Below are 18,656 nucleotides of genomic sequence, written 5' to 3' on the forward strand. Positions count from 1 at the left end.
TTCCATCTTAACCTTTACCCATCATCCGGGTTACAGGTGGCTTTTGCAACTTGCCGACTCTCGTCTGATCTCTTTGTAATGAATCCAGATGGGGAAAGAGGTCTTACTGATTGAATCTTTATATGAATAACACATCTGCTCATCAAATACCAATGCATATGTTGTGTTTTGCAATGCGATTATTATTTAAATCCAGGTGACTTTAAGAAAACAGATTCATCTCCATAGCGTGGGCAGGCTCCATACAAGTTACTGAAGCTCATGGGAGCAAGGTTGGAGGTTTCCCAAGAAATCAGCAATTCTGTCTTAACACATTGCCTGTTTCCAGCCTTCATGCTCAAGGCTGCCACATAGCCCAGCTCTTCGGTGATCTTTCAGTTGTCTTCATTTGTGTTCCAGACTTTGAAATTGCTGGTTCCCATGATCACTTGAGTTAATTCCTTAAATCCTCCTCCCACCCTGTATCTTTTCTGCCCTCAACTCCTTCTCTCTCCCTTCTCTCTCTCTCTCTTTTTCTTTTTTGGTGTCTTCACACAACACACACACATGGTTTCTTGGAAGACTTGAAACATGGAATTCAAGGGTAAGATTATTTTGGTGTAAAGAGTGTTTTGAAATTGGGTAATTTTTCAGATTATACATTTTCCATGAAGGAAGGTTTTGCAAACCCTTCCTATTCAGGGGTTTCAAACACTTTGGAGTCACAAATATGAAAAACCATTCAGAACCACAGCTCACCAGTGAACCAGGACCTGTAATATTTGCCGCAGTCAATGCCGCCCAGCTCTGCCACAGCACAGGTGTATCTTCATTTATAGACTGAATGTGGTAAGTGTAAGAACTTACAGTTAGAGCAGTGGTGTGAAGACACAAAGGAATCTCCACCCGTGAAACTCATTCAGTGTGCACTTACCAGTCAGTCATATAGCTGATACTCACATATTCTAGTTCATTCACTGATTCATTTAAAGATGGCTATGGAGCATGCATTGCATACTCTGTTTTCCTAGTCACACAGACATTCAAAGTCACTTTTTTTTTTACCCACATTAGCCAGTATCCTGTCTGTTGATAATAAAGTCTTTCATGCTAGTGTCATGGGACAGCAGGTTCAGTCGCTGTCTCTGGTGCTGGCATTTCCCCAGAAGCACTGGTCTGAGTGCTAGCTGCTCCACTTTTGGTAGAGCTCCTTGCTAATGCGCCTAGCAAAGCAGTGTAATATGACCCACTCACGTAGGAGACCTGGATGGAATTCTAGGCACCTGTCTTCTATCTGGCTCAGCCCTCCCATGATGTGTGCCTGGGGAAGGAAGCAGTGGGTGGAAGATCTCTGTCTCTTCCTTACTTTCCATAACTCTGCTTTTCAATTAAAGGAATAAATAAGCGCTGACTTTGCCACAACTACCTTTTAAAAATGTTCCTATCTTGCTTCCACTTTCTCAAAGTTTTGTGGTCTACTTTCCATGAAGAATACAGAGAAATGGTTGAATGGAAATTGAACGGTACAAGGGTTACCCCTGCCAAGCAACACACACTCATTTTCAGAAGGAGTTTTTTTACTCATCTCATCCTGATGCTAAAGGAGCAGCCTTTCTGATAGAGAGCACAGCTGATGCACTGCAGGGGATTTGAGACAATAAGGCATCTCAGGATCCAGCCATTTTGTAAGAAGTCAGCAATCCATCATCTGGCATGACATCATCTCATGGTGGGATGGTCTTGTCATAAAAGAAAAAAAGAACCAAATAAATGTTTGCATTAAGAAACTCGTTTATGAAATGTTTACAGAAGATGTTAGATAACGGCTAAAGGGGACCAACAGGTTGTATCGTGTCTGCTATCCAGTTTCAAAGAAATGTTTCTCAGTCCGCGAAGAGACTGATGCTGCTTAATCAATACCCAAACTCGTTGTAATTTTTAAGGACAGAATCAACATTTTGTTTTGCTAAGCTGGAAAATTCAATTAGTGTTTTGGGTCAAAAATCCAGATAAAAGACCACACCTCCAAGCCTCCATGCTGTATGCCAGAGTCTCTTGCTGTCAGCCTTAACTAGTAGTGTTTCATCTGGGAAGATGCTTCACACAGAGCTTATTCAACCAAGGTGTGCTGGAGAAAGCAGACACGGAGGCCAGAGCGCCCATGGCCGTTTTGGAATGGCAAGCCTGCATGTTAGTAGAATAAAGGACAAAGGACCTGGCGTTCTGGGGAGTAGGGAATTATCTATTAAATATTGGATTGTCTATCTCTATAATTCTTCTATGTAAGAAAGAAAGGGACAACATTTTGGCATCGTGGGATAAGCCATCATCTTAGCTGGCATCCCTGGGAACACTGGCTGGAGTCCTGGCTGCTCCACTTCTGACCCAGCTTCCTGTTTTATGTATGTGAGAAAGCAGCAGGATATGATCCATGTGTTTAAATTCCCGTGCGAAGGAGACCCTGCCGAAGCTCCTGATTCCGGGCTTTAGCCTGGTACAGTCCTGGCCTTTGCAGCCATTTGGGGAGCAAAGCAACAGACAGAAAATTTCTATTTTGTGACTGCTTTCTCCATAACTTGCTTTTCAAATAAATCAATCTTAAATAGAAGATGTGAATTTCTGCCTCGTTTGAGCTTCTGTATTTCTATTTTGTGCCTATGTGTGTGCTCATGGGTGCATGTTATGTAACTGAACTCAGTTGCTACCAACGTATTCCTCAAATTCATCACTAATCCTTAAGCCACCATTTTCTAATGATGATCCATTAGTGGAGCCATATTCGTATCCTGTGTTTATTCACAGATGACTATTGCAGTGGGTCAGTGTGAGCAGAGATGGAGTTCCTGGATGTTTTGAATTCTGGTTCCTAGCGTGTTGTTTTCAATATATAGCTTAGGTTTTCTCTGATGCATTCCTATCGCTATGAACAGACTGGACAATATACTCCAACATATTTTTAAGAAAGTCATTGTTCAGAGAATGTCACTTTCATGGTAAATAAGAACCTGCTCCCTCCTTCCCCTCCCCCTTATTTCCACTTCAAGTTTGAGTAAAATCGTGCCTGCCATAGCATGTTGGTAAGCTTTTTTTTTTTTCTTTTCTAACCCATGTGTGTACCGGAAAATCACATACCTGAAGAGCATCTGTTGCTTTTGCTTGACCCAAACAGGAACTGAAGAAACGAGATGTACCGAAATCTTGGAAAGTTCAAGGCTTTCTGAACTTAAACTCATCTGTTAAACCAGTTAGTTGAGCAAGGCCGGATGAGCCCTCAGGAAAAATCGGGAGAACGAAATTAAACTGAACACAAGAAGCAATTTGCCGGCAGGGCAACAGCTAACTCACAATTTGCCTCCTTCGGAGAAGAGTCATCTACCCTGGCCTCGTGCCAGCCAGCGCCCCACACGGTAATCTATAAGGGTTGCACAATTCCTCCTAGAACAGTTATGAAAGGAAAAATAACATTTGTTCTGCCAAAGTACGTGGACTTGCTGACATTTGTTGAGATTCAGATATCCTCTGAGTGAAGAGTGAACAGGATGTGTGGAGGTGATCTGGAGAGCCAGTGCGTTTCCCATCTTTTACACACACACACACACACACACACACGGCAACTTGCATTTCTGGCCTTTGGGTGAGTTTGACCTTTGCAATTATTTCCAAAGGACCCTTCGTGACTTTGGGACTGTATGGAGATCATCTCATGAGGTCTGGAACTTGGGGAGGAGCTTGCTGTGGGGATGTCATGTGTGTCTACTTCTCACTTCTCATTGCAGTGGTGACTTTCGGGGGAGAGAAAGGTGGGGAGGGGAATAAGCGTGCTGCAAATTGGATGCACCTGCCAAATGAATCGCTTGATTCTAGTCTGAGCTAAAGAAACACGCTCAAGGGCCTAGTGGGATGATTCGGTGGTTAAAGTCCTCGCCTTGCATGCATCGAGATTCCATATGGGTACCAGTTTGTGTCTTGGCTGCTCCACTTCCCATCCAGCTCCCTGCCTGTGGCTTGGGAAAGCAGTTAAAGGTAGCCCAAAGTCTTGGGACCCTGCACCTGTGTGGAAGACCCAGAATAAGTCTCTGGCTTTGGATTGGCTCAGCTCCAGCCATTGCACTCACTTAGGGAGTGAACCAGTGGATGGAAGATCTTTCTCTCTGTCTCTCCTCTTTAACTCTTCCTTTCCGATAAAAACAAATGAATCTTTTTAAAAGAAAGAATTGCTTCTTGACATTTCGGCTAAGATTGATTTGGGGTGGGGGGCGCGGAGAAACACAGTGGGAGAAGTTGCTATGTGTGACATTCTACGATGGAGACCTTAGTGTTGGGAGTTACCACTGACTCAAATGGAATGCTTTCACAGCAGAAGGCTCTTTGCATGGATCTACAGAGGACACAAATACAAGATTCTGGATGGTTTTGCTTAAATGGTATATTGTATTTCAGCTACTTTTGTTTCTATTGTTGTAAGAAGGTTAAACTGCAAGATAGGCTTGGAGAATGAAAAAAAGACAGTGTCAGGCTATGCATACAGTGGAGTATTATTCATAGATGAGTACAACCAAGCAAATGAGAAAAGCATTTCAGGATGGAATGTGGCAAACAGTTCAGAATCTGAGAATCTGAACAGCCAGGAACAAATAGTTCAGTGATATATTCAACGAGGACTTGATTAATAATCATCAAAAAACAAGAATCTAAAAGAATTAGGAGGTGATTTTCAGTACTTTCTGTCCTTGCAGTTTTAAAGAATGACAGGCATGTGAATTTATTTTCTGTGTGGCTACACTACTAATACAGAAACAAAAGATTTCATATACAATTAAGATTCAAGTTCATTTAAAAGATTCTTCCATTCACCAGCAAGTAAAAGGACCCAGTCTAGGTGGCTATGTTGAGGATTGCAGGAGAAAGAATTGCTTCTTTAACATGATAACTTGTGTTTAAATATCAGTTATGGTCAGAGGTAGCATCAGTTTAAGGCTAAGATGCTAAACTCGCAGCTCATTATGCAAGGAAGAATGGTTCCCAAGCCCCCCAAAATAACAAAATCTGCTGTCTCTCACATAAATGCTTGTAAATAATAACCTATGCACACCCTGGTATAAATTTTAAGTCACCTTCACAGTACATACTTAACAAAAGCCATGTATATTCCATTCAGACAGTTGTGTTGTCTAGGGAACAGAAGCAAGGAGGAAGTCTGTATGTGTTCTCTGCAGACATGACTTGTATTGGCAGTTGGTTGAGTCCATGGATATAGACCTTGCATGCTAGTCAATGAAAATGTCATCATGAAAGATACCTTTTATAACACAATAAACTGCAAGTTGATCATCACATAACCTGTGTTGGGTGGGCGGACAGGTTTATGAAATGAAAAGACACAGTTATCACTAATTCAAATCCAATTTGTTCCAGATTATTCGATATACATGTGGTACCTACCATGTACTACATACAATGCTAATTTCTGTGAAACCAAAAATGCATAGCAGAATTCCTGCCTCTAAAACACCTAAAGTCCACTGGCAGGCATAAATTTGGAATAGTTAGCCTCAAAGTGTCATGATAGAATATGTGCTGTGAGACAGACACATTTCCAAAACAAGTACAGAGTACAAAAGTATCAGATGAGAAAAGAAGCCACATTCTTTTGTGTGAGTGACTTTTTCTTGGACTGCATGATGTGTAGAAAATAAAGGCTTTAAGAAAGTTATTTCCAGTTGAGCTTTTGAAAGAAGATGACTGAGTCAGACTCATGCAAAGATGGAGGCTGGAAAGATAACGCGGGAGCATTAATTTAAACATGTACCTTTTTGAAAGAAGGAAGACAAAATTAGATCATCCATTGGACGTCGTCCAGATCCAGTATCCAAAATCCTGAATTTTATGGCTCCAATTCAAATTTTATGTCGCATGCACATCTCATTAAGTTTTTCCCCCATTTTCGCTAGAACTGAACTGAAATTTCATCTCACGCTTAATGTATAAAATAACATTTGAGACCATCTTTGACTTTTCCATCTCATTTGTTCATTCAGCTCAACGAAATTTTTATGGAGAGTCTACTGTGTGCCAGGCTTCCAGACACTGTTTTAGGCACTTAGAAGGCGTGTACAGTGAAATTGATAGCTTTGCCCTCCTGGTGCTTCCGTTCTAAGATGGAGATACAGAGACAAATTAATGCACATAATAAAAATGTAAATTCTACACTGTGTCTAAACAGAAAGAAAGCTCAGGGCAGTTTAGGTGTGGGTGGCTGTATGTCCCAGTTTGACCCAAACAGGCTGAGGCTGAGTTTACACTTAATTATTCAGTGTCTCCTTTGACTCTTAAACATGGCCTGGTTGGGTTCAGACGCCACATAAATTGATAACCATCGTTAAAGGGAATGTAGGTAAAGGCTTTCAGAAATGGACCTATGTGCACGTATACGCACGTCTAAAGGCTCATTGATGCCTGACATGCTAATTCAAGTGAAGCTTATTGAGACAGGAGCATCCAAGCAAGGCCTGCAAAAAGCTGAAGAGCCTCTTGCCCCTAAGCCGAGTAGCTCAATGAGGATTATTCCAGACGGAAAATTCATCAGGTCCAAGGCCTCAGGTTCCAAGGAATTCAAGGGACACAGTCAGCTGAAGCAGAAGCAGTTGGAGCTGGGAGAGGAGGAATGGAGCAGGGCAACAGAGAGCACAGGGCTGTGGACCACTGGAAAGATGGTTTTCCCATGAGTCCAAGGGGGAGTCAGTGTGGTGGTGGGCTCTGGGTAGAGGGGGGGGATATTTGACTTATTTTTTTTTAATTGAAGATTTACTTTTATTCAAACAGTAGGTTTACTGATAGAGAAAAATCATCCATCTATTGGTTCACTCCCCAAATGACAGCGAAAGAGCTAAGCAGATCCGAAGCCAGGATTCAGGTTTCTCACATGGGTGCAGAAGCCCAAGGACTTGAGTCATTGTCTGCCACTCTCTCAGACCTTAAGCAGGGAGATGGATCAGAAGTGGAGCAGCTGAGACTTGAACCTGCGCCCACACGGCCTGTAGGCACTGCAGGCAGAAGCGCTGGCCTCTGACTTCTGCTCTAACATCCTCACTTTGCAGAGTTGTGTGTGTGTGTGTGGAAGACCTGCAGGGTAGTGAAGTAAGACCAAGCACTCGAGGCAGGAGGCACTTACAGTACACTAACAGAGACACAGTCAGGGTTTAGAACAGAGTGGCAGAAACACTGCCATCCTGAATATGCTACAAATCATCAGGATCTCCCGATGGACCAGAAAGAGAGCAAAGAGATCCTCACATCATGCAGCAGCAACAAAGGGCTGCTTCCAGGAAGAGTGTTCAAGAACTGTCGGTGCCAGGTGGTAGATGAGCACTTCAGGAAAGAATCACTTGCCTGTTAAAACACCTGCAAGACGGCAAATCCCCCTGAAGATGAGTAGGCATGCAACTGCTCTGTTTAATGACAATGAAAGTGCCACTGTGGACTGTTTTGATGAATTTCAACATGACATGTAGGAGAAAGAGGAATCTGTGTGACCTGGAATATTCCAAATAGTAGCTTTTAAAAATAGTAGCACATAGGAAATAAACATGCTGAACGGTATGTCACATTTTGAAGCGAAAGATAACTTTGGTGGTTGAACCTGGAACTCACCATTCACAGGTGTCCGATGAATCTGCATCTCTGTCTGTGGCCCTAAGCGGTAGGACTGCCATCCGACACCTCCTCTGGCATGACTATCCTGTGTGTAAATGAAGATTTTTTTTTAAATGGTGACCACAGTTCTGTGCTTTTGTACTTAATGTGTTTTGTCGCTGACATTTTGTGACTTTGAGCAGCTGATGTGAGCAAGGCTGTAAGTGGAACACTGGTATCACTTTTCTGTTCCTGAGGATTTATTTATTTGAGAGTCAGAGGGGCAGAGAGAGGAGAGCTAGAAAAGAGATCTTCCATTTTGCTGAAATGTCCTCAATGGTGTGGCTGAAGCCAGCAACTGCATCTGAGTCTCCCAAGTGAGCGGCATGGGGGACCCAATTACTCAGCCCATTCTGGTGCCCCCCAGGTGTATTAGCAGGAAACCCACAGCACTTGTCAGTGTTGCCATGGTTATCTCATTCTTCTTATTTGTGCAATCTTGCAACTTGAAGTCAAGGACCCGTATCTGTTCTAACAATGCCTTATTCTCGTGGGGTATAATTCAGAGAGGCCTTCATTATGAACACAGGCATGTTTTCAAGCAGACAAGAAGGTAATCACATCCCCGGACTATGATTCCATTATTAAAAAATAACAGTAATAATGAATAACAAGCAGTCATTACAACCAATGTTGAATGAAAGTTTGCTGCAAGTAAGGTGAAATGTTAAACATTTTCTGAAAAACAGAAACAGGACAAACAAAAGGTATTCTTTTCATTCCCATTTAGGGTGAGTTGGGGGGTACGTAGCTGAGTTACAGAAAATTGAATAACTCGCCACAGATTGGAAAACTTGCAAATGAGAGGGTCTCTGTTAGAATTGAAGCAAGCTGACCTTCTGACCATGCGTCATTCCAGCTCTCACGCTCTATGCTCTCTCTATGCAAGCATGGTGGTCAACATAATAGTAGAAACTCATAGAAGTGGAAACTCAGCCAATGGAAGGCAGAGTGGCTGTTATTGTAGAGGAAATTCAATATCTGCTGGGGAACTGAATGACTCTATGACTCATCCACACTGAGGCACAGGAGAGATAATTGGAGTCAGGAAGGAATGAACTCACCCAGGAGGAGCAGGTAGAGATGGCTGGAGCTGGGCTTGGAAGATGGATAGCCATGTGGCCTAATGCGTGCTCGAGGGGTTGCTCAGCCTTGAAGCCACTGTTATCATCTGCAGGAGAGACAAATGTTTCCTGTGGGGCCAGGTTGAATGACTCTCTGATTTTGTTCTACCTCTTTCAAACGAGTTTTCCTGCCATTCTTCAAAGCTACGTCTTCCCTTTCAAAATATTTGCAAAATGGTAAATCCTAACTCCAAAGAGTCCATTGAAGTTGAGTCGCAAACATAACTGCTTCTGTCTGGTAAAGATTAACGACGTTTCCGATAGGGATAGTTTTGATTAATTGCTGTTGAAATGCCTGAGCTGAATGTCAAAGCTGGCAAATGAACTCTCAAATGACTCAAATGACAAGAGGCCCGTGTATCCTTGAACATAATCCAATCAAAGGGATTGGAAAGGAAAACACAGGAGACGGTATTAAATTCATGGCGACATGAAAGCTCCTTGCTCTGTTTGTGAACACCCTACCAGGTCATTGTTCACAAGAGGCTGTCCTTTGATAAGGGCCTGCCTGAAGTATTTTCAAAAATTGTTTCTAAAATGTAATTCTTGCCTTCACAAGCTTAGACGTATATGAGGGTGCTTCAAAAAAAATTGTGGAAAACAAAATTAATAATAATATAAATTTATCTTTATGCTAAAATCTTTGAAACCCATGAAGTTTTTCATAATGTGAATTTCCTTAGACTTTTTGAAGTGCTAGTCTGCCAAAAAAATGCAGGCTTCCAAGTCAAGGTGCAAAGCCTCATTGAAACAATGAAATGCAAAGAAAATGAAGACCAAAAAATGAGCCCAAATAGTTTTCTATAATGTGAGCTGATAGATAAGGGGAGGTACAGAAAGGCATGACCCTGGGTAAATGGTAACCCTGTTGAGGCTAGGGCTCCAATCTTACCAGCTGTTTCCCCAAAGGAATCTGAAGACCCAGCTCTAGACAATACCATGTGGTATATTATTGCACGACAATATCACAGTGTCTGAATCATTGTGGGACCTTGGAATGATCACCTAATACTTCAGATTTTTTGTTTCCCTCTTACATAAAATAAGGATAATCACATCAGTGAATTCTAGAACAAACTGGTGTACAGGTTGAAGTAAGGTGCCAGGTAGGAAGCGGTACTGTATGCTGCCAAGCAATGTCCAGGCATAAGTACTGCTGTTGTTATTGACATGTACTTGCCTCTCCCTCAAATAGCAGAGAACTACAGTGGTGTTTGACGTCATGAGTCTAGAATGCCCTCTTTATGCTCATGATTGTAGATTACTGTAGGAGAAACGTGTCTGCAACTCCTTCAGTAAAGGCTGGCTTGTGAACGTGCTTCTTCATGATAGAGTCCATGTTTCGAATCTGCTTCATTTATCCATTGACTATGTGGAGAACTCTGCTCTGACCAACTGTGACAAATCACAGTAAAGAAACAATAGCTTTTGTAGAAATAGGAAAATACATCTGCTCTGTGTACAAGATTTAGTACTGATGAATGAGATGAGTGTATCTTGTTTTTAAAGTAATGTGGACTGATAAACATGTTTGGCTGAATAATGTCTTTTAGGGGAAAATGCATGCCTAGTATGAGGCATATTCCTATATTTTAAAAAAATTCTAGATATTTCTACAAAATAGAATTTATAAGGAGTAGGAAAATGTGACACAGTAGATAAAACCAGATTACACTCCAAAAGGACCCAAAACAAACAAATTAACAAACACACATCCAGGAAACAGTGTCAAGTTAGCCTCAAACAATTAAAGCCGATAATTCCATATGAGCAGAGATAAACCAATTTATGAAGAGTGGTTGGAAGATGGAGCAACAAGGTGAAAGTGGTTAAAATGGAAAACCAATGAAGGTAGTGGAACATGGTATTTGTTCAGAACGGTTACTGTACTCGCATTGCTTTTCACCTGCTGTGGTCTAGCCCTCGGGACGATGCTACTTACGACATTGTGGGTATCAGCTTTGGCCATGAGACACTCCTTGACTAATGGCACTTGAGGAGTAGTGAGTTATTTTACTTTGGAGACTGCAAGAGGAGCAACAAACACCAGCTCTTGCTTCAGAGAGGATCACAAATGAACACAACAAGGCAAAGAAAGAACGGATGCTAACTGCCACTGCCGGGTCACCTGAATGAGAAGTGAGTCTATTTCTCTCTACCACTAAGTCATGGCATATTCGTAATGACAACATACTCACGAATGGTGTGTGATTTTTCTATCCCCTTCTTCCCTGTTTTATCTGTAGCCAACATTTCACAAATGAATGCTGGGAGGAAATTTTGTTCAAGAGCTTACACTAGTCTTAATGCCCTCTTATATAGCACAGGGTGGAGTGGCTGACCAAGAGGAGACCTCTTACCTGTGTCCACACTAGAAACACGGGTCTACTAGCAGGGAGTGAATGCAGCCCATCGAATGAATGATGAATTAGGGACTTTGACTATATCCTTTGGGAGAAAGGAATAAGACTTCATATTCACTTGAGAATGCTTTGTATGGTTAGCTTCTTCTTCTTTTTTTAAATTTTTGGTACATTGAAGTACTTTTAAAAAAGGTTTTATTTTACTAATTTAAGGGAAAGGTAGATTGTACAGAGAGAGATAAGATCTTCCACTCACAGGTCACTCACCTAAATGATGACAACATCCAGTGCTAAGCTGATCTGAAGCTGGGAACCGGGAGCTTCTTCCGGATCTCCCACGTAGGCACAGGGTCCCAAGGCCTTGGCACAACCTCTGCTACCTTTCCCTGGCCACGAGCAGAGAGCTGGATCAGAAGTGGGACAGTTGGGACTTGAACTTGTGATCTGATGTGGGCTGTCAGTGTCCTAGTGGCTTCACCCACTGAGCCACAGCAGAGTATTTTGTAGATTCTTGCCTGCTTCTTTCAGTACTCTCAACACCTCCCAAATGAAACAAGGGAATCCAGAGTTTGAATGCACATAGCTTCGTTCTGCCGTTGTGGGAGCTGTGTAGTTCACCCGAGCATACCTTATGAGTTACTCAAGATGCTCCGAGCATTAATATTGTACAGGCTAATCCTTGGTGGTTGCCCCACTCACTCGCTTTCTCTCTCCCTCCACCCCCTCTCTGTAGGTGTCTCATCCTCCCACCCTGTTTGCAGTTCTCTGGAATGACACCCCTCAGACAAAGAACTTCCCTTCTGATTTTTTTTTGGAGTGGAACTCTGCAGTAGATGAATTCCTAGAGTTGTTATCGGTCCTCAAATGTCTTGGTTTGATAATAACATATAAAAAGTGGAGGTTTTTTTTTTTAAATATGAAACTCTGAATTAGTTTCTTTTTTCTCTTCAACTTGCTAAAGATGCCACCCCTTTTTCTTCATGACTCCTTAGTTGCTGTTTAAGATTCAGTTATTAGATTTCCTGTTCCTCCTTTGAGAACTTAATCTTTTTCTCTGAAAGGCTTTGAGGTGTCCTGTTCTTTGCTTTTCCTTTTCAACTCTTTGGCAGTAGTTTGTCCCACTGTGGTTTTCTTTGTTCCGCATGAAAATCACCAAGTGCTGTGGACTGTGGAGGAATTGACTTTCCCAACTCAGGCAGATGATCAACTCCGCTGTCTTAATTGTGAGCATTGCTGGGTGAAGCCTGGCTTGGTCTGACTGCGCTGTCTGAGAAGTGGGTTTGGGGGTCTTTGGGTCACGGGTAGCGACCTTGGGAGTGATTCTCGACAGGTGATCACTCCGATGTAAGTTCAGCCTAGCCTCTCTCCCAGTTTCCTGGTTCCGCTTACGACCATTCATAGCCACCCACCCCTCCACTGCCAGCCTCCACCAGACACCAGACTCAGCGCCTCACTCTTCTTGCACTGTGAAGCCTCAAAATGGCAAGCTGAAATAAACCTTTCCCTTCACAAGAAGCTTCTTCTGGGTATTTTCATTAAAGTAATAGAAACTGACTTATGGGACTTGTGAGCTGATGTTTTTAGAATGAAATTAGGGTCAGTGTTTTACAACAGTCTCTGAGGGCAACAGGTGCAGCAGCAGTAAGTCAATCTCCAATGTTGAGAACTGTAGAATAATAATAAAAAAAAAAGAGATAAATTGTGCTTCAGTAAAGCGGAAAGGGAAATCCTAGGAGAACAAAGTATTACCAATGTGATACCCAACAAAAGGTTTATACTCAGAATGCATAAAGGCATGAAATGCTGTAACTCCATGACAAAGGCAAACCAACCTGCAGAAATGAGGAAAATATGCAACAAATACACAAATAACTAACAGACTCATGAATAACCAACAGACTCATGAATAACCAACAGACTCATGAATAAGTTTCACTCTCATTTTTTAGTTATGCAAAGTGAAAATGAAAACCACAGTGAAGCTTTACCTCACACCCAACAAAATGGTTAAAATTAAAGCCCAGTATCACTAACTGTTATCCATGACACTGAGTTATTAGAACCCCCATATATACGTGTATATATATAATGGGAGTATGAGTGATACTGTTAGTTTGGAAAAGGTTTTAAAAATCTCTTACAGACGTGCCCTTTTAAAGACACAGTTCTTATTGATTTAGTTAGTTTTACTTAACAGGTAGAGAGACAGAGTAGGAGAGATGGAGAGGGACCTTTCAGCTTCTGGTCACTTCCCTAATATCCCCAACTGCTGAGGCTGTGCAAGGCCAGGAACCCAAGACCTTGATCCAGATCTTTCACTTGTGTGGGAGGGCCTCCGATGTATGAGTCCCCACCTCACCTGCTGTCTCCCAGTGTGTGCATGAGCAGGAAGCTTGAGTTAGAAGTGGAGCCAGAACTCAATCCAAGCCACCTTGAAACACAAGGGCATCCCAAGAAATGTCTTCACTGCTGTACCTAGTGTTCACACCAGGTGTAAACCTCAAACACTCAAGGATGTATGGGATGAGTCACCAAGACACACTTTAAACATCTGGCAGGTTCTTTCAAAGATCTCACGTATACGTATCTCACATATGCCCTTGTAGACGAGTCTTTGGATCATTTCTAGTTTCAGCCCATTGTGTATCAGGCTGTTCTGAACATTCACGGTCAGGTTCATGGTGACCATCGTGCTAAATATGAGCAGAAACGCGCTCCTTTCCACCATGGGTGTGAGCACGGTGTGTGCCTTCTCACCCGTGTGCAATACGATGATGTTTCTAGAAAGGCAAACTGTGTGGAGAGCCTGCAAAACCTTGTGGGCATTTTGTTATTGAAGCATTGAGGTTTACACTTGGAGTAAAATCTAAATCAGCAGCTTTCTCTTCCCTCCTAAGGCAACCATCCAGATTATATAACAGCCGTATGGCTTGGACTCGGATCAGAGAGAATGGGATAGCTTGCCTGGAGGCCTCCTATTGTACCCACATTATCTTGTGACAGCCACAACAGGAAGGATCCGACCACCCCAAGACATCCTGATAAAGGGGCCGGTGACATAGCCTCTCTGAATGCCAACAAGTGTTTCTACATTTTAACAAATGGTGTATCTTTTATCATATATCCTGTGCTTCCTGGTTTAGCATAAGCCCTGGATGCCTTTCTTCAAGTGAAGAAGGTTTGTTGGTAAGGTTGATCGTTAACTCTGATGGGACTGTGTGTTTTTCATTCCCATTGGGTATATGTGACTCCAGTGTGTACAGAAGGGGGCCGTCCTCCATCCACAGTTAATAAAAAGTCTGAAAATTAAGCCTTCACTACTTCTGTCACATCAGGGGCTTCAACTCCCACCATGCCTCCAGGTGTCTCTCCACGTCAGTGGCCACTTGACACAGTTGTCACTTGAGTTCATTGCTCATGTACCACGCCCCCTTGCTTTTCCTGGCTGCATCAACTCCAGTTGTTGCTTTTCAGAGTGGAAGATTTTAGTCCTCTTTGTCTCACATTCCCAGTCATGTCATTAATATAAAAATACCCACTCAAGAAATATGCTCATTCCTTATAAGAACCCAGCACTACAGAAAAACAAGAAAAAAAAAATTGCGTTGGTGCTTTCCCATGATGGAACATAATCCTAATAGGGAAACAAATGTTGAAGAGACAATTCTATCAGGAAAGCCCAAAGTGAAACTCTATGGAAGAAAGAGGCTGATGGTACCGCAAGATCAGAGAACAAAGGAAATGGGAGATTTGGGGGGGAGGAAGCAGAGTGTCCTCCTGGGGGCTCACACTTATAACCGAAGAAAGTAAGGAAGGTACTGTGAACTGGCACCTCAGGTTACTGGCAGTCCTGTGGTAGGCACATGAGGCTGCAGGTGGCACAAAATTAGATCTTGCTGTCTTTCTTTTTCCATACCGATATAAAATATCCTACTGTATGAAATCAGTGTCTCACTCTACACAATGACAAGGTTCTCCAGATTAATTAGGTGATTGCTATTTCTGGCTTCATTGTCTCCCTGTGGGAGTTAAGGATACCAAGAGACACAGATGCTCATAAATGAACAAAGCAATTTAGTTCTGTAGCCTGGGGCTGTTGTTGTCAGAATGCACTTACAAAAACAAGTTAGAGAGCAGTTCTCCTCCAAGCTTCCTGGTATGGTTGGTGCCCATGTGCCCATCCCCCTATACCAGATAACCCTCTGGAAGAGATCTTAGCTGTAGCATAAAGAAACAGAAGTAACTATCCAAGCAAAAGCAAGAGTTGAAATTCACTAGTAGGCTAAAGGAATCCATTATTAAAGAATAGTTTGGCATATCCTTACATTATTTTTGAATGATCACATTATTTGTGGTGGCTTTGGCGATTTCTGACATTTGGGGTTTCTGAGTCGTAAGAAGATACAGAAAGTGGGTTAGCTATTTGTGGTGATGTCAGGAGGCCAGTGGTTGGCTAGCGTGTATAACTTATCCCCAAATAGCTTCTCTGACATATCACAGCTAATATAAAATAAAGAAAATGGTGCAAGAAGCTGACATCTTGTCGTGTGTTTGTGGCCCTTGTCCACATGTCCTTGAAACAGTGTTTTTTCTTTCTTTTGTTTGTTGAACATCATGGCGAGTGGTGCATTAACCCTATGACCATAAGGTAAACTGAAATGATGTTATTTCAAAAATTTAAGCAAAAGCTGAAAAGAAGGCAGGAGGAAAGCCTGAGGGAGGGAGCAGAAAGTGTAGTTAGCTTAGAATCGCATCAATGAGATCATTGAAACCTGTTATCTGTATCCTAATAGATCTTTAAAAATGTGTTGAACTGGAGAAACATTTCAAATAAGACATCTTCCTTATGTTACAGATTAGTTGTCTTCTTTGAGTTGGTCAGGATTGGTAGGGTGGAGTGAGTCCTCCTTCACTTTTAGAGATTTTTGAACATTTAATTCCCTCCAGGCTTGTGTGCTCACTGAGCTGAGTTTTACTTTGGAATGCTTTGGTGTTGCTGAAGGTAGGAGCCTGTGTGGTACCCTGCATGAGACAAGCCATGGCGCATGACACCACAAAGCCCACATTTAATACATGGGCAAATCCCATTAAGATAAAATCAAAACAAGATTTTGTGTTTGAATGTTGTGGAAATGAGCAAAGGCTGACTGAATTAGAACAAGGAAACGATTCTTTCCAATCTACTAGAGTGGGGTGGTCAGCCACCACCATGGCCTTTGGCAGAGAATCAAAGGTAGGCAGAGGAACGTGTCCCAATAGAAAGAAAGGGAAGCCTTCAGGCAGGGAAAATGTGCGTTTACAAAAATCATGCAGTATCCTACAAAGAAAAGGCCCCAAATTATGCATATGTTGCGTAGATTTAAGGGAAGTATAGAGACTTCTAAGAGATCAGAACAGTTCGTTTAAAACAGGTCACTGGGTCCTAGGTAAACTGAAGCACATGGAAGAGAATTTAAAGACGAAGAATATAAGCGATATGAAGGAAACAATCAATAGACCAAGTGAATATTTATTCAAAATATTAGCGGGAAATGAGAAATTGGGTCCAAAATAAAAGCCGAAGAGATAATGACGGAACTGTTCAAAACTTGCCAAAGACCTCAACTCATCAGATCCCCAGGCCAAAGAAATGTAAAGGCAGGTTAATTAATTCATTCGTTCATTCGAAAGGCAAGTTACAGAATGGGCAAGAGAAAGAGGAAGAGAAGAGTCAGAGAGAAGAAAGATGGTAAAACAGAGAGAAAGAGAGAGAGTCGTGGTTTACTCCTGAGATGGCTCCAACTGCCAAGCCTGGCTGGCTGTGCCAGACTGAATCCACGAGCCTGGAACTACATTAGGGTTTTCTAAGTGGGTAGCAGGGATCTGTATATTTGGGTCATCTTTTGTTGCCTTCCCTGACACATTAGCAGGAATCTGGATAGGAAGGGAGCAGTGGGGACACCACTTGTGTCTACATAGGATGCCAGCAGCACAGGTAGGGTTTTCATCTTCTGTGCTACAAAACAAGACCCACACATTGCCAAGGACTTTTAAAGAAGTCCTTGTGTAGATAACCCCACTGGGACCTTACTAGCTCCAAATTACGAAAAATCAGAGGAAAAGGGAAAACCAAAAGCACCCAGAAAAAAAGAGAGAATTCTTTCAGCACAAAAAAACCAACTAAACAGCTTTTCCACAGAAGCTATGGAATCTTTAAGAAATAACAGTCAAAACCAAAATAAGCAAATGAGATTACACCAAACTAAGAAGCAAAAGAAATGATCAATAAAGTGAAGAGCAATCGTTGTACACCACACAACTGATATTCCGGATTTACAAAGAGCTTCAGAAACCCAACAACAGCAAAAGAAACAACCCTGTGAAGAAATGGGTGAAGGCAATGAACAGGCGTTTTTCAAAACAATAAATCCAAATGGCTAATAAACATAAGAAAAAATGCTCAGGCTCCTTAGAAATACACCCTGTTCCTGCATCACCTGTTTGGTCAAATCAAATAAACCAGCAGGATGGGTAGGTCTTTGCCTGGGTTCACCTGTTGAGCTCACAGTGAACCTTCCTTCCCTCGTAGCTGCTGGTGGAGCTGTGTCTCTCAGTGGAGCTGAGATCACTTGCTGATTGCCACTGGGGTATCTGGTCACTGCACCACCACACCATGGTCTCCACTGCTTTCCCGTGTCTGTCAGTTTCTGGGTGCCCCTCTGCTCTCTGCCAGTCCTCTTGTAGTTCCTGGAATGTGTTCTCTCTGCTTCATCCTGGCTTGATTGTCTGGTTAAATGTGTCTTATGCTATTCTTCCCTCTTGATTCTTTCGCATCTCTGCTTCTGAATGAAAGATGGAGTCCCAGTGAAATAGTTAAATATACCTTGATAACAGAATGGTGCACTTTCTACCATTGTCGATACCTACAATGTCATGATACACTTAAATGAAAGAATGGTGGACTTGTGTCTATTGTTGAAGGACTACACCATTGTAATAACATGCAGGAAAACAGTGGAGGGAGGGGATGTGGAGAGGGTGGAAGGGGGAAGTCCCTGAGCTTAAGGAACTGTATCATGAAAAAAAAAAATTTAAGTAAATATTTAAAAAAATTCAAGGGTGTAAATTTCATTTTTCTGTAGTATTAAAATTAGTGGCACCCCGAAAAGAAGAAATTGATACAATCCCACTGGTCAGCAGTGTCTCTAATTTGGCATTGCTTCTCAAGTTGAAGGCGTCCATACACAGCCACAGAGCAATCTCATCGTTTCTCTTTCACTCACTCCTATGAGAACAAGTAATTGGAAATCTGTGTGTAATGCATTGTGGATTAGCATAATCCCCTAGCAGCAATAGTATGACTAAACCATTTGCTTAAATAGAAAACAAAAGGGCTCAACATATTGGAATAGTATAGGGTGTATATAAAATATTTAGTAACATTGTGAAGTCATGCATGGATCTCGGAAGGGGTTCAGTCAGGTTTCCCGTGATTCCTTCATGAGGAAATGAAAAGAAC

The sequence above is a fragment of the Ochotona curzoniae genome, unplaced genomic scaffold (assembly GCF_017591425.1).
Source record: "Ochotona curzoniae isolate NIBS_2020 unplaced genomic scaffold, NIBS_Ocur_1.0 contig_908, whole genome shotgun sequence".
Classification (NCBI taxonomy): domain Eukaryota; kingdom Metazoa; phylum Chordata; class Mammalia; order Lagomorpha; family Ochotonidae; genus Ochotona; species Ochotona curzoniae.